The following is a 17,535-nucleotide window of genomic DNA, read 5'->3' as shown; positions in this document are numbered from 1 at the left end:
CTTGAATGTGCTTGCAAGTTCTCATATGTCCCTGACTATAGAACAGCACTGCTGGAAGTTAGCATAGGTTGCCTTCCCCCCACCCCCCGACCCACCCCCAGTGGCTGCAATGGGTAAAGATGCTACAGAAACCTACCGTTTATTTAGCTTCCATTTTTACTAGACTAATTTCAGTTCAGTGAACCATAGAATCATAAAGCGGTAAGAGACACAATGGACCAACTAATCCAATTTCCTACTCCAACCAAGACATGATATCTTGTCATCTCTGATGTCCTCTGACATGTCCCTGTCCACTTCCTTTTGAACATTTTCAAGGCAAACTATTGTTCAATAGCTGAATTGCTTGAATCATTAAGATAGTTTGATAGATACATTTTTATTTGCATGTAGTCATCTGACCATAGCATAACAGAAAAAGGAACAATAAAATCCAGTTAAAAGACTCACTAAGAAGGCTTGCTGCAAGTTTAATGTAAATTACCTCCCTGGAGTTTAAAATCCCTTGCTTCCCAATGGAAAGGGTGAGCAATTGTCATGACTCTTCTTTTGGAAATGCAACAGTAAGTTTTATGAAATTAAAATTAAATTTGCCTCGTTGCTAAATTCAAATTGTACTCCGATACTGGTAGAAATAATTAAGAACAAAACAAAAGAACTCCTCATTGTAGAGACTATGGCCAAGTCTCTTCACATGACTGGGTCCCAAATTGGAAGTGACCATTTCAGGATAAGTGGCAAATAAGCAATGACATGACATCAATAAATATTGCATACAGGAACTTTATATGTTATTGTTTAAGCAGACTAATATATCACAGTTACATGCACATTTCTGGTTAACTCTGATAGTGCACGTGAAAACATTAGTATTACTATACCTTGAGCTAATGATATATTTTAAAATGAACATCACATATGCAAAGTATTTGGATTTAAGCCAGATGCTTCCTTTAAAGCAAATGGACTGCATTGTATTAATATTAGCTTATTTAGATTGTGGGTCAGGCCCCACGAAGGTAAAAATGTTCATAGCAATAATTTCAGGTGTCATATCAATAAATTTACCCTAACATGATTAAGCCCTGTCAATATGCATCACACTCTAATTGAGCTCTTTACAGATGCTGGTCAGCTTTGATTCTTCAAAAGCAGTTTGGAAAAAACATTTGTGAAGCTGCCTTGTACACAGCAGACCACTGGCCCATCTAGCTTAGTACAGTCATAGGAACATAGGAAGCTGCCATATACTGAGTCAGACCACTGGTCCATCTAGCTCAGTATTGTCTACACAGACTGGCAGTGGCTTCTCCAAGGTTGCAGGCAGGAATCTCTCTCAGCCTGATCTTGGAGAAGCCAGGGAGGGAACTTGGAACCTACTGCTTTTGCCAGAGTGGCTCCGACCCTTAAGGGGAATATCTTTCAGTGCTCACACATGTAGTCTCCCTTTCATATGCAACCAGGGTGGAGCCTTCTAGGGTACAATTCATACTTACAATTAAACATTGCTGGGGGGGGGGGAAGCCCCAGGGTCCCTGTGGGAGAGGGGTCCCCAGCTGTGTGAGATTGCTCTTTGCTCACCTTCTTGTGCCTCTCGGAAGACAAAGACAGGGGGCAGGGGCCCATTTCATTTTTCATCCCAGAACCCAACCTTGCTACACCCCCGAGTTCATCCTAACAAACAGCCTCTTCTCAAGGTCTCAGAGAGCTTTTCCATTCCTGATACCTAAGTCCCCCTGCTAACTAGGCAAAGAGGCACCTTTTTAACGTGGTGGTTCTCTTTATTTAGCAGTGGGATTGCAACTAGCCCTATCCATTCCCAGCACTGCAACCCTCTAGTGGCTGCTGCTGATGTCCACCTTGTGTTTCCTTTTAGACTGTGAGCCCTTTGGGGGAAAGGGAATTATTTTGGATGGGCACAATCCATCCAAAATTAAGCCTAATTTATTCCAGTGAGACACTTAAGCACATGCTTAAACCCTCCCCATTGAAAATAATGGGACTTTAGTTTAATTTTGGTATGTTTATGTCTAATATTGAAAGATGCTGGAAAATAAAATATTTAGAGATATAAGGTCACACAGGTATTTCATGAAACATTGGTGGTTAAAAGTTCCTTTTTAAAAAAGGGAGTTTAGGCTTCAAAGTCTCTTGTGTTTATACCCTTTTTCCAAGGTCCTGATCTGATCTTTCTCCACAGTCTTCACAAACTTTCAAGGCAACAAATTCCAGTCAGAAAGGCTATTCGCATGCGCAGCCTAACCCAGGCTAGGGCAGCCCAGCCTGGGTTAGGCTGTGCATGTGAAGCAATGAGATCCACACTGTGATAGATGGGTGACCGCCTAACCTGACTTTTGTACCCAGCAGTTAGCCTAGTATACTTGCCTAATATACTCAGCCTAATATGCTTAGCCTAATATACTTGCCTAGAGCACTTGTCTGACAGGGGGATCCCCCAATGCACCGCGCTCAGTGCATGATGCATTGTGGGATTCAGAGAAGCCAGAACATATTGTCCAGTCTCCGGAAAGCGGAGCCCATGCACAACTCCACCATTCCTCCTCTGCGTGCTGTTACACCAGAGGGTGTAACTTTTCAGCAATGCCCACAACATGGAGATGCTCTGTAAAGAAAGAAGCATGTCGTTGACCCTCAGAAATGTGTTCCTTCTCCTTTAGATTGCTTTTGAAGTGTGGGCATAGCTGGGACCTCTGGCACAACAGTGAAAGACTGAGGGAGTTGTGCACAGGTCTCCATTGCATTTTCACAGAGTCTTCTAACACATGCACTTTATTTGTTCGGATGCTAGCCACTGACTCCAATAGTACTGGAGGGGCTCTGACATATATGCTGGGTGCTCAGTAGAATCTTCCAAATTTGATGAAGAGGAAAGAGCCATGCCTTCAGGTCATGGAAGGGGTGTGGGGCCTGGTCCACTGGGTTCCCCTTGTTCATGGGGTTCAAGCAGATGGGCTGCATCCAGAGTCTGGGTTGTGGAAATTCCCCAGTCCATCTCCTCTTTCAAGTCTTCTACCTCATCTTCTGATTGGGCAGTTTCTGTTCCTAGTGACATGATAAGAATGAGTAATAATATGCTGGAATAATGATAATAATTCTTTAAAACCCCAAGGTTACAACATCCAAATCTTGATTGTATACTTTAAACAAGTCCTAAAGAAGAATATGATATTTTGCATTTCAAGAGCAAAACCAGGTTCTCTATATGCATCATCTAGAACTGTTTCTCATGAGCAGTAAAAAAGGGCTAGCTGGTTTGCATGGAGGAAGCCCTAAAGAGCTTACCTCCGCACAGACGATCAATCTGACGTCCCTGAATGGGCAAATTACCTGCCCACACAAGCACCAGATGCTACTGGTAACTCTGAGGTTTGAGGTGCTAGGACGTGTCGTCATGTGTCTCTCCACCCACTGGAGCTCCAATAATGCACTGCAAGTGCGCAGTGCACCACGAGTGCACGGTACATTATAGGGATCCCCTCAGCTCCCTGAGTCTGCCAGCTGCAGCTGAAAGGCTGCAGCTGACACATGATTTTTAAAAAGGGGGGCAGGAGAGTGTTCACTTTCCTAACCCCATTTTGAAGGGTGCCTTCATAGACGGGCTTGCTGCCATGGTGCAATTCACATGCAGTTCACATGTATGTGCTAGTTCCATTTGCTGCTTGCCTTTTGGCAAGCTCAGAAAACTATGAGTTACTCCACTATGCTATATATATATATATATATATATATAGATATAGATATAGATATAGATATAGATATAGATATAGATATAGATATAGATATGGTCAGAGACTAGCAAATAATACAGGCTGAAAAAGAAAAGTATTTAAACATAATATAGTAGCGTAGTTAAGGATTTTGTTGTAAACCATCCAGAGACATAAGTTTTGGGTGGTATAAAAATATGTTAAATAAAAAATAAAATAAAAATAAATGTGCAAAGCTGGGCTGGGCTTCCTTAGCTTTTTCACATGAGTGTGAATAGCCTCTGAATGTTTCTGGTGGTTTTCTATAGTACTGTTTTCAACCAGTTCATCTGTTTCATAAAACCATGTGTATGCCTTCAGCTGCTAATATTGACATGTAACTATTTTAATCTTGCTTAATTTTGTTGCCTCGCCTACAGTAAAAATTTCCAATAGATCTATGATCTGAATGTCTAGCAATATTGCTTCTGTCAAATCTGAATAGAATTGCTTGATGGTTTTATCTGTAAAAAAAAAAAAAAGCAAAAGAGCAGATGGTATGTCAGAACACGTTAAATGACCCGCATTTTCATGAGATTAAAAGAAATCAATTGCTTGTTTTAGAAAAATGTGAGCCTTTGCACATGCACTTATCCTAATTTGAATTGCCATGGATTTACTGACAAAGATTTTTCTTCTGGAAGTGTTTTAAAGTAAATTAAAACAGGTCTTCTATTTTCTAATGTCCTCAGAACAACTCAGGGCCAGTGCAGATGTTATTGTATCTGGTTTACCTACACAGATTTGGTTTTGAAGAGATATGCATCATGATGACCAACTGAATTGATTCAGCAGTGGCCACCAAAGAAAAGAATAGCCAGAAATATCTGCTGGGGAAAGGACCAGTGTACCACCTTAACAAAATAATTTGGTACCCTACAGATAAGTGCTTCAAAGATGCAAATTTCCTGCTATTCATTGTGCTTCGCCAGTGAATTCCAGTTGTTTACCAGTGGAGTGAGGTTATTTATTTGATAGCAGATTAAGCACAAGAAGTCTATATACTATCATTAAGCTCACTGCTGCATGAGTTACTACATATGCTCAAGTAGTTTCTAATGTATTTTGCTGGTGCCACAGACACAGTGGCTGACATGATGCGTAGGCTGGCAGAGCTGGAATGGTCCACGTCAGAGCTGTGGTGGAACCTGAAGGCAGCCCCCACATTTTTAAATACTGGCTACTGTGCAAGCAGTATTACCATATTTATCGTCATTATCATGAACAGAGATAAGCCATCACCTTTTAAAAGTGTTGGGTTTGCCTTCTGGCTCTGCGGCAGTCCTGGTCCATACATCATGTCAGCGAAGAGATTGTATGGTGTATCAGGCACAAAGGAGAGAAGAATGGCATACATTCTGTTTGTTAGCTAGTTTTGACAATGTTCTGAGAATTTGAGCTCAATAGTAAATTATTATGACCACTTTCTGCATTTTACATTTTCAAGTTTTAAATGTATCAATTTTCAGGGCTAATATTGATTGCAATACGAGTTGAAAAAAAAAAAAGCCAACTTGTTTATAACGAAATAATTTACATTAGAATTTACAAAACCATTTATTCCTTTGTGGCTTTCTTAAAAAAAGAAAAGAAAAGAAATAGTATTTAATAAGATATATATGGTTTTTGTAGTGTCCTGTATATGAAGGTGCCTCATTCTACATTGTTGAATATTCTGTTGCTTATATTGATAATTCTATTGCTGCTGTAAAGTTTGCAAAGTATATTGCTATGGGGTCTCAGCTCTATATCCATTTCAGCTTACAGCTCGGGCTCTTGTAGGCATTTTGTTGGCACAACAGCATTCATGCCAAGAATTGCCTTCTGATACGTTTAGCAAAGACAGTTACATTTTGCATGCAAACAAAATAATCATAAAGCAATCCAGTTTCATACAGTATGGTGCAGGCACAGTTTATGTGACCAAGGAAGGAAAAAGAGAAGAGAATTTAACCTGTCATTGCTTTCATACTTTCTGTGGTGAAAAAATACTCGAAGTCTAACAGGATTTTTAAAGGCCTCTGATGTGACTTAAAATGGAAGGAATTCAGCAGACTAAAATATGAATAGGTGAACAACCCAACTTGCAATGCCTCAGAGCATCACCACATTCACAAATAAAAAATTTAAAGATGTAGTGAAGTACACGTTTGGAAGTGAGACACATGTTCAACAGCTTTTCATGCCCAGCTCCAACAAATAATGGCTTTAAAAGTTCATAACTTTAAAAAATGACAAGTAAACAACACTCCTTTGGACTGTGGTGATGCAATTGGTTTTAAAGTTCAGGTTCAGTCTTATGCTGAGATTGCTATTCTGCTATTCTATTGCTTTTAGATGGGATTTTTTTTTAAAAAGTGAACTTTGCAAACAGTGACTGACTTCCCTAAATTCTAGAAATTAGGAAACCACAGACCAAAAATCCCAAATTGCCAGAAGCACCTACCCCCTCATGTTCACTTCCAAAGATAGGACTGCTAGTGCATACTTTGCCCATTTTGCCCAGAAACATGCCCAGCTGAGTGCTTGCTCCTGCACTCAGCTGTTGCCTCTGCTTGGAACTCTGTGTGGAGTCACATGCTATGCTCCAGCCTATAACCAGGTGCTAGTCTGGCACACAGAAGCCTTGGTCTATTGCCTCAAATTGCTCACCTGGCAGTCTTGAAGTTTCTTGACTCCCGCAGTAAAAGCCTTTCTATGGCATGGAACTCTGAGTCTTCTCAACTGAGATCCATCCCCTTCTTCACTCTAAACTCAACACAAAAAGAAGACATAAATCACTCTTCCTTTTTATTTCCACTTTCTCCTCCTTTTCACTTCTTTCTCAGTTCCATCCTGCACAGCAGTGGACTGCTTATGTTAGCCCCACTCCCCCAACCTTTTTGGAAAAGCCTTCCAAGTTTATTAATGCAAACCAATATCCAAGCCTGGTTACTGTCTTGTGTTTTTTAAAACAAACCGGATGCCTTCTTTGGAAAAGCTCTTCTGTTCTGACTGTTTGCCCCCTGGTGTCATCTAAAGTGATTTCCGTGTCTAGACCTGATCCTTATGTCTAGTCCTGAAACTTGATGTCTAGACCTGAACGTAGACATGATCCACATTGTCTAGACCCAAACCATATGTCTTTCTTTGGAAGAGCTCTTTTCTTCTTACTCTTCATGCCTCTCTGGGGTAATCTGAGGTGATGCTGCCTTGTCTCGACCTTGTTACTCACACTTTGCTGGTTTACTGCTAGTGATTCCAAGTTAACTCTAATGGATAGAGAGTGGCCTGCTTCCCTAACTGGCTAGAGTTAGTGCTGAAAGGGGTTTTCCTAGCAATTCCCTCAGCTTCAAAGTATAAGTTTCCTATGAAAGCTGGTTTTCCAGTCATGGATGCGCATTAGGAGTCAGAATGTGGCAGAGTCCGAATGTGAAAAAAATGAATGAGAAAATTCTCTGTTATTTCTCATTGGGAGGAATCCTGACATTCTCTTTTGAATTTCACTTTGGAGAAATTTCCATTCCAGCCGTGGAAACACTTAACACTTGTCATTTTGCTTTTGAGTTGTGGAATCAATTCTAATCTAAAGACTAGAGAATGCTTAACACTATGTAAAAGTTTCCTATATATTAGATATGTTCCAGTTGCAAACACTTCACTGGAGAAAGATCAACATTTGAAGATGAATATGTGTGATTTTCAGTGCAATGCTATGCATGTTTACTCAAAGTAATTCCTACCAATTTTAATGACTGACTCTCAAGTAAATGTGCTTAGGAATGCAACCTTTATTATGGAATATGTATATAATGTGTGTGGGAGGTGAGATGTTTCCCTGTCTATTTTTTGTAAACCCACAAAACCAATTTGCATCAACAAAGTATTCAGAAGCTCATGGTGCATAGTTAATAATGTCATGATTTAATTAAACTAAAGTTACTAATGGACCTTAGAAATTATTTAGTTTTAAAACTAATGTTTCCTTTCAGGAGACCCTTCCCAAATTGATGGGTAATAAATAAATGGAACAAGTAAAATGCAATAAAATGCAATCAAATTAAATAATAAAGCAAAACAATTCCTCTAAGCACAAGTAATTCAGCTGTAGGCCAAAGATCTGATTTTAAAGAAAGGTTGTTCATCTGCCTCCTAATGAACTATAAGAATGGAAGAACTCGGGTGGTTCTTGTTGGAGCTAGAGCTCTCAGCTGCAATGTCTCATAGTGACCACTGGGGGTGAGGTTAGGGTAATGGATAAAGGTGCTGGGCTCTGCCCCTCTTTGTTCTTCCAGTGTTAGTCTCCATTTTGTCTCTCCAGAGATGGCTGTTTGTTTAGTCTTTCTCTGCTTTCAGCCTTAAGCTCGGCTTTCCTATCCTTTTGTAACTTCTAAATAAATCCTTGTTGTTCTTCAAACTTAAAGAATGGTCTCCAGACCTCTTGCTTGGCTGAATTCTCCCCAAATTGGTTTTGCTCTGCTGTTTGGGGACTGACCTGCCATTTCGCCCCTACAGTTCTTAGTATGGAGACTGTTTTAGATGATGGTACCTTGACCCCCCAAATATAAAAGAAGTAATGAGGTTATGACTAGGGATGTGCGAATAGATTCAGTAGAATCTGGTTGATTTGGGTGATTTGAGCTCGAAAAAAATCTGCCCAGACACTCCTGGTCAAATTCGAGTTCAAATTGAATCATGTCAGATTCTATTTGAATTGATTTGAGATTCAGTTCTCCCATATTAATTCACCCAAAGCTCTAGCCCTTGTAGAAGTGGTGTTATAGAGCAAAATGTGCAGTCACTATTTTTCAAGTGTTTGGATTCTTTGGTGTATAATCACTTCCCCTCAATGAGTCCCTATGAGGATTCTTAACACACCTTCATTTCTTCTCTTCATTTTGACTGTCTTTGGACAGTGCCAACTGTCATGTGCCAACTACACCCCCCTCCCACACACAAGGCAGTGAGGTACTACTCAGTTTATGTTCTAGGAATTTTTTCATGCTTGCAGACTCTAATAAGCTTTCCTCATAATGAATCCCCATGAGGATTCATTACACACCAAAGAGTCTAAAAACCTCAAAAATTCCTAAAATATAAACTGAGTACCCAGTGGGTTGTGGGTTTGGGGGGTAGTTGGCACATGGGATGCCACTAAGTTCCCACCTCCACCTGTAAAACAGTGGGGTCAAAATGAACAGAAGAAATGAAGGCGTATAATGAATCCTCATAGGGATTCATTACAAGGAAAGTTTATTAGACTCCAACTATTCTAAACATTTCAATATTTCTAAAAAAATAAACTAAGTACCCCACTGCAGGTAGTTGGCACATGGCACTTGCTAGTTGGCACTGTTCAAAGACAGTCAAAATGAACAGAAGAAATGAAAGTGTGCAATGAATCCTCATAGGGATTCATTATGAGGAAAGGTTATTATACGCCAAAGAATCCAAACACTTGAAAAATAGTGACTGCACATTTTGCTTCATAATTCCTACAATGGCTAGAGCTTACCTTTAAAAAAAAAGCTGGGGATCCATGTTAGGGTTAGGGATAGGGCAACTTCAAATTCCCATAATTTCCTATGGTGGAAATATAAAAAACCCAGTAAAAACTAAAAAAATCAATAAAAGTCAACCAAGTGCCCCACCGCCTTCAAATCTGCATGGTCGGTGGCACCCATGGGGACCTACCCACTACTCAAATACCCAAATTTGGTTCCCCTAGGACCTTTAGAAGTGGGCTGTATTGCTCCAAATCTGAATCAAATCGAATCCAACTTGAATCAAATCTGATCAGATTTGAGTTTGCAGTTTTGATTTTGAAACAAATCTGGCTGATTCAATTTGACCTCGAATCAAATTGAAAAAAATCAATTTGTGCACATCCCTAGTTATGACCACTGATAATAAAACATTGAATAAAAATGTTCAGTTTGATATTTTGTTGCCATTTTGTGCTAACATACAAAACTCCAACATTAAAATTAATATACAAATGCTAGAGTGTGTGGCTTTTCTTTCTTTCTGGTTGGTAGTTCTTTTTCCAGTTACAAAAGAAGCATGTTGTTGGATAAGGGGTAGCTCAGTCTTCATGCATCTTGATGTGGTGATGATGGTAGCATCTGAGAATATTTTTGGACGAATACAGAAGAGAAAATCTACAGTATAGTTCAGTTTCTTGAACCAACGCAAATGAAAACCGCCCTGATCCATTTTTGGAAGGGTGGTATAGAAATCAAATGAATAAATAAATAAATAATAGAGATCCCATAATCACACCAATAATTCCCACCCATCCCACTGATATCTCCTAAATGTAAAGAAAGTGCCACCAATTGGTTGGCACACACACACACATCACAAAGTTCTGAAAAGCCATAATGGCTCTGGGGTCTAGATATTATTTTCTTTCCTGAACACATGAAGACTTTACATTGTTGCTAGTCTGTATACCACAGACTGGAAGTTCAAATCTGGAGCCCCATCTGCCAGTTGCTCAGCTCCAATATAGTTCATCTTATTGGCTGAAACCAAAAGGTTCTGATATGATGTATTTTATTTTTCATCCTTACAAACACCCATTGCAAATTAATGTGGAAGCATTTGACATACACTTTGCACAGGAGTAAATGACAGTCAGCCTAATGCACAATTCCAGCTAAACTGGAGGACTGATTTTGCTATTTTCAAGCTGAGTTTGTTCAAGTGTTTTGTAGACTGGGTTATAAAGAAGGTTCAAATCAGTGACAAGTCTGGCACAGACAATCTTAATACAAACAATTATCAAGCATATCCATCTCCGTCACTCTTCATGGCCTCTCTTTCTCTTCAGTTGCCCACCAGATAGTAATGTCCTTAGATCAAATATTCTCTATAAATTGAGGGAACATTTAACTGATTTATGAGGCTTTTAGCTATTACCTACTTACCTATCCAATAAAAGTGGTTACATTATATGACACACACACATGGTACTCCCATAGCTCTGAGCTTCACTCATAAAGTGACACATGCATCAAACTATAATGAGATTTCCTGAAGCAAATATATCATCATAGGGCAAAAACAACAAGCCTTCTACAGCAAACATTTTCCTGTTCTTTCATTAATTGTGGGGATTTTGTCAGTATTCTTCTTATGGTTTTCTGCATTACAGGAAAACTCATGTTCTAGTTGATTTTTATTTTTATTTTTTTCCCAAGGAGAGAATTATTGATAAGAAACAGAAAGAAAGACAGATACACAATCTACTTAAAAGCAAGGTATGCTTATGGTGGTAAGCCTTTTCCTGCTATTAGGATATTGTTTCTGAAGTGCAGTAAAATGGTAACTGATAATTACATTAAATAATGGTAAACCATGGATTTAAATCCAGAGTTTGTGAACAAGACAACAATAAATTGAAGGCTTGTTTCAAACACACAATGGTTTTAATCAAACCTACTTGTTGTTTTTTTTAAATGTTTAGCACCAATATTATTTATTTTGTATATTCTATTAGGATCCATTGTATATTGTATCTGCACTAACCATTTTGGAAAACAAGTTATTAACATGTACAGATGTGCTGTTTGCTGATGGGGTCAGACAGGTGGAGTCTTAAGCCATGTAAATCTTGCTGGAGGGGAAGAAAGCAAAGGTAGCAGTGAGGAAGAGGATTCCGGTTTTCCCTCCCTCTCCACTCCTAAGCAGCTGGAGAGCTGTTTCCTCTCCTAGGATATACAAACAGAATATGCAAATCCATAAGAAAGACAAAATCTTAGCAACTGTCAAGACATACAGAACACCTTCTCCAGCTCAGCCATTCCCTAGCTCTTTTCCCTCTTGGTGTGGAGGGTTTATCAATGGATTACCATGATGTGACACCTGTTAGGAACACAGGAACGTAGGTGGCCCAGACCTCCCGCAACCAAAAACCACCCGCAAAGAAGTAGAGAGAACATATGCTTTGCAGCCACAGTATGCTCAAAAGAAGGTTCTATACTTAATTGAAAGCATAATGTCCCCAGGAATACAGCAATTTTAAAGTCAATTATAGAGAGGTGATAATTAAGAATTAATCTGAATGTTTGTTGAAGTTTAAGAATATAATAACACTTAGTATGTATATAAAGCTTATCCTAAGTGTTCAAACATTATCTTAGCAATCCTTACAATACAACAGCAAGGTAGAACATTTTTATTATATCAGTGTCTAACCTCCTCCTTATCCTGGCTAGAAGGTTGTTCTGGTATGAGCCCCTAGGATACAAGGGGTGGTCTCAGAGGGCCCCAAACAGAGTTACCTCACCCTTATGGGTCTTGCTCAGCAATCACTGCCTGGCCTCTCACCAGAGGACCCACGTTCCCTGTTACCAGGAGGTTTTTCACACATGGCTTTATGCCTTGGGATATCTGAACAGCGAATCTGCTTCTAAGCAGATTCACAAGATGTTTACTTTGGGGGATTAAACTGACAGCTGGCAGATATTTTTTGTGCATTCCCACCAGGTTGCTCCGGGGTTTTCCTCCAGCCAGTCAGAAAAAAGAAGATGAGTTACCTATAATCAAATGAATTTCAAGAGATGCATAAATGGTGTAGCTGCTCTCCTCTTTTGAAAAATTCAGAATTACTGGCATGGCCACCCCACACATCTGTGAGGCATGACTGAAGCCCCAAGTTCCCCCCCTCCCACAAAAAAACCCCTCTGAAACTAGAGGATTTTTTAAAAAGCCGGGCATACTTTGCACCAAGCTGGAATGCGCAGCTTCGGTTCAGAGGGGAAAAGAGTCATGTCTGTAGTGATCCCTGATAGCCCGCAGGGACTTTGGAGAAAGTGCAGCAAACATGTGAACTGGAGCACTCCATTCAGGAATAGATTAGAATAAAGTCGTGTGTGTAAAGCCTCCAGCTGGCCTCATCATCAGCCCTAGCCAGTTTATCCAGGGCAAACCTCAGCTGCTTCCTGCCCCCTTTCCTCACCCCCATGCCTTTGTTATCTCCCCATAAAGGCTACGGCTCTCTTCCCCTTCAGGTCTCCAACCCCTGTGTCCTGGTCTCTTTGCTCCCCCTTCATGGAAGACAGGTCTATCAATGGCTATTAGTCTGGTGGCTATAGGCTACCTCCAGCCTCAGAGGCAAGATGCCTCTGAATACCAGTTGCAGGGGAGCAACAGCAAGAGAGAGGGCATGCCCTCATTTCTTGCCTGTGGACTTCTCAGAGGCATCTGGAGGGCCACTGCGTGAAACATGATGCTGGACTAGATAGGCATTGGGCCTGATCCAGCAGAGCTGCTCTTATGTTCTTCTCATCTGACACCTGCTGTTGCCATCACTACCGTGTCCCTGAGGCTGGCTTAGGGGGCGTTCGGCCTTCCTCCAGCACTGAAGGTGCCCACATGTCATCAGATGGCACAGGTGATGCTGCTTTCTGTTTTTTCTGTGGCTTGCCAGTGGCTGCCAGGTCTGCCATGGCTTGACTGGGAGCTGATAGGGCTGCTTGATCTACCATGTGGCTTTTCTTCCCTGGCTCTTCCCTGGCCCCCACAGGTAATGGGGTCTTCTTCAGGGCAGGGGTTGGTCTCCACACACAGATTTGCAAGTGGGAGCTGAGAGTGACTTGGAATTTGCAGTTGCCTCAACTAAGATGCAGCAGCAGACAGAAGACAATAGTATCAGTTTCCACCATATTGATTTATTTCTTCAACATTGATTCATAACTTTGGCTTGTACCAGAGAGGGCAGTCAGTGATGTAGTAACTATATTTGTGCTTATTTTAAATTCCTCCCAAGAGATGATTTCTGCTGGGATTCACAAGGCATTTAGCAAACACTTTGCTTCTGACATTTTCACCCACGTGAAATATTTCATGAACATGAGATTCCACAGCCTTCTGGGGCCTGCAGGGATTGCTCCATTCAGATCTACTGCTCCAAGTTGGTACTCAGTTAAGCTAGAGGTGGCTTGCATCCTTTCTTCTACAGCCATTATAGTATGGATTCTATGTAGAGCTTCCATATGGAAAAGAGGACAGGTCTCTTGTACATTTAAGAGATGCACAGAAGACATAATTTCAGCAAGTGCAGTTTGTCATGCAGGGGGAAAAAGCTGCATCTGATGAAATTCTCTCTTCTGTGCTTCTGTTAAAGGTACAGGAGAACTGTTCTTGTTTCCACATGGCAGCCTTACTTCCAAGAAGCAATATAATGTATGGCATTCCAAGAACAGGAATACTGTGTGTCCTTTGCCAGAGGTGGAAAAGGAGGCAGGGCTTTCTTATTTTTCTATAGATGAAAAAGAAAAGAGGGGTCCCCCTGAGGGAAATGTTGCCTTTTTGCACTGTACTCCACTTTGATGTAGAGTGATCTATGGTATATAAAGGTATGGAACAAACACAAGGAAAGGGTGTGCTGAAAAAGCAGAAAGGAGAGGTGGAATATTTTCAAAAAAGAACTTCTTCTGGGATTTAGAATAAACATACGTTTAAGTAGCCAACAGCCTCCTGCATTCTACTTAACATTAAAAACAGTACAATTGTTGGATACAAACCTGTTAGTATTGCCAGACACCACAAACCTTGCAGAACTCTGAAGCATCTTGGATTCTTTTACAGTCCAACTTTCCTCTCCCTTCTAAACCTTCCTTTCCTCTCTGACCCAACCCTTGCCCTTCCTTGGTGAGCTCCAGAAAAACTAACCGAAAAGATCCAGTCTCTGCTGATGCTGCCCTATGTATTCCCTTGTGGAAAGGCTCTTCTAAGACAGATCAATAAACAGATAAATCAAGCAAAGACATGCATAGACACATCAACAGCGGGATTTTTAGTCTAACTTATAACTTCTTCTGTCCACACAAACTAGCTGTTAATAGTGTTCGATTCTTCTGCTGCTGCAAAATTATACATTAATTTTTAAATGATAGCTCCAGACAGATCGGGGGAGGGGGGGAATTGGCAGCATATCATTCTCAGCATTTATTTTTAAAAATTGTTTTCCCAGTCACTGAGCGGGCTGTTTTGTATTTTAATAAAACTATAACTCAAATTAACAAGGGTCGCATTAAACTGCATTATGCTTTGAAAAGGAGAATTCAAGCTGACAAATATTGGCCGCAATTACTGCTTGTTTTTTGCTCAACTCACCTTTACAAAGTGACCATATGTTCCGTCTATGCTTCTTGGCAACTAGAAGAGTTACGGGCAGATACGTTCCCTTGCCGAGCCTCTCTTTTCATTGTAGTGCTTCTGTCTTGCGGCATCATTTAGTGAACAGCTGTAATGGTGTTATTAAAAGCACTACGAGTATTTTAAAACAAAATAGCAGGCATATGTGCCTACTGTCAAGGCAGGCAAGTCTTTCTAAATGTCATGTCGAGGGCTGCAATGGCTGGAAAACAAAGCTGCTTTCTCCCACTAATGTTACTCAAGCCAACTTACAATCTGTCCACACTGAGAAATTCACACTTCACATGCACTGCCCACTGAATAGTGCTTCTATGCAGGTAGTGAAGAAGCAGGCCTGTTGTTTCACTTCTGTATCACTCACATGTAGACAAGAGGAATGGGAACTCATTTCCCTGGTAACACCTCTCGCTCTTCTCTCTTTCTTCAGTCAGCTGCATCTCTACAGGAACGCTTGCCTTTACTAGGCTTGGTGGCTATCCATGTGTGAGGCAGAAAAGGGCATGTGCTAGGCTTGCCTGAAAAATTATGAAGATCCCATCTTGGATCTGCCTTGTGCATGGAGGATAGGAAGCCGGGATAGGATAGCAGGGAGACTCCAAGAGGTGGGCTCAAATTTTTGAATGGTGCCACTGAAAGCAAGGGGGAGCGCTGTGCATGCCTGCTGCTACGCACCTTCTCCTTCAGTTTTAAGGGCACCGTTTTCACCACTCCCCCACCACTTCTTATTACCTTTGGAAGCAAAGGGGAATCCACACTGGATTCCCCTTTACAGGTGCTCAAACTGGCAAACTGATTTGAGCCAGTTTGGTCAGACCGAATTCGGACCAAAGCACACAAACCAGATCCACACATACTCCTAATCAAAAGGCCCCAGTTTCAATCCCATTTGTAGATAGGGCTGGGAAATATCTATCTGAAACCCTCCTCTAGAAATGGAGGCAGAGTGATGTAGCTGATGCCACATGTATTGATTAAACAGGCATAATAGTACCTGAATAACTGAAAGGTATAAAATTTAATTGCACCATTATAAGGCCTGAATATTTTATCAGTCATAAAATTCAAACTGTCTATCCAATTCACTTGAAATTTGGCACAGATTAAGCAACACCACTTCTCCATTCACCGCACAAATCCCCTGAGAACTGACTAAGGAATAACAATTTGGAAAATCGGATCCCTAAGAAGCTGGTGGATCTATATACTATTTCCCAAAGAGCTGGAAATGTTATGATGCTTATGGACAGAGACCCGGAGTGCCTACAAGTCGAAGTTACTGGAAGACTTGGGGTGACCGGGGCACTTCGTCTAATGCAATAATAATCTTTCTCATTGTAGCACCAATCTATGGAACTCCATTCCTCAAGACCTCCATGTCCTTTTAACTAATGTGGCATATAGAAATGGCATATAGAATTGCCTCTGCCCCAAGGCACTTACAATGGCAGGAGGGCTGCATTGCTTCTGTCTGCTTTCCTGCACTTACTCCAATTCCTATGCTCTGGGTGGGTGACCCTAGCAGGAATAGGGTCACCCACTGCAGCTGCCTTCTGCTGCAGCTGCCTTCTTGAAGGGCTGGGCCAATCTGTCTTCCCCACCCCACTTTTTTCAGGCTGCAGTTAATCTCAGCAGCATAGCGAGATTTCCCAGGCTGGCCCCTTTTTTTCAAGGCTGTTGCCATCAGGGAGGAACTGAGAGGGAAGCATGCTGGAGTCTTTGCTTCAAAGGGTCCCATCAGTGGCTGCATTTTGCACCCAGCAGCCAGCAAGATGTTCCAGCAATGGCCAGCTTCCCTCCACCCACAATCAGATAATGTCTCAAAATGCACAGAAGACAGGCATCCAATGTGAATTGTAAATAGGGAAGCAGGCAGCAACATCAAACATAGGGAAGCTGGCCTGCAAATGTTCAGAAAAGAGGGCGGAGCAGCAAGGCAAAGCCTGAAGAAGCCATTCTTCCACTGGAAACAATGGTGCTTAATTTAAGGTAATTAAGATAATTAAATGTCTGAGGTGCTCATTTTTTAATATGGGATGGGGTGCCTGCCAGTTCTGAATTTTGAAAAGCCTTCAAAGTCCCAGTAGCTAGGAAGAAGTCGGTGTTTTGAAGCATAAGTAACCAAGCCGCAAACTCACACTTGGAAAGTGTGTGTGTGTGTGTGTGCACGCATAGGATTATGTTAAGGGGAGAACCAGTTCCTGAATAAACATAGGATTACAGTAGGCCTGCTCAATTTAGGCCCCCCAGCTATTTCTGAACTACAACTCCCATAATCCCCAGCCAATAGCCAGCCAATAATAATCCCCATAATACCCAGCCAATCCCCAGCCAATAGCCAAAAGCGACCAATAGCCAGGGATTATGGGAACTGTAGGCCAACATCTGCAGGAGGGCCAGAGTTGAGCCCTGGATTACAGCTACCTTCTGCTCATTCCCTCCCATGTTCCCAAAATGGTTTCCTCCCCCAGCAGAAGGGAGATGCCATCAATAGACTAAGGCTGGTGTCAAGATATCACCACGTTGCATCCCCCCCCCGCTCCATCACATAGATTTTCTTCTGGCTTTTTAGGAAAAACTAGCTGAGCCTGGCGCAGAGCATCTGCACCTCTAGCCGCCTTCCCCC

General features: G+C 41.4%; 1 long non-coding RNA gene across 1 annotated transcript; it reads right to left on the bottom strand.

Annotated features, from left to right (window-relative positions):
* Nucleotides 1-360: 360 nt before the first annotated feature.
* On the bottom strand, nt 361-14,984 carry LOC128339749 (uncharacterized). Its single transcript, XR_008313196.1, has 3 exons — nt 14,871-14,984; nt 6,420-6,515; nt 361-3,063 (listed from the first exon to the last, which is right to left on the bottom strand). It is a non-coding gene; the product is annotated as an uncharacterized LOC128339749 (long non-coding RNA).
* Nucleotides 14,985-17,535: the final 2,551 nt, after the last annotated feature.

This window comes from Hemicordylus capensis, chromosome 1, assembly GCF_027244095.1.
Source record: "Hemicordylus capensis ecotype Gifberg chromosome 1, rHemCap1.1.pri, whole genome shotgun sequence".
In the NCBI taxonomy this organism is placed as follows: Eukaryota; Metazoa; Chordata; class Lepidosauria; order Squamata; family Cordylidae; genus Hemicordylus; species Hemicordylus capensis.
The sequence above is the reverse complement of the archived record's forward strand: the minus strand, read 5'-3'. Positions and strand labels throughout refer to the sequence as shown.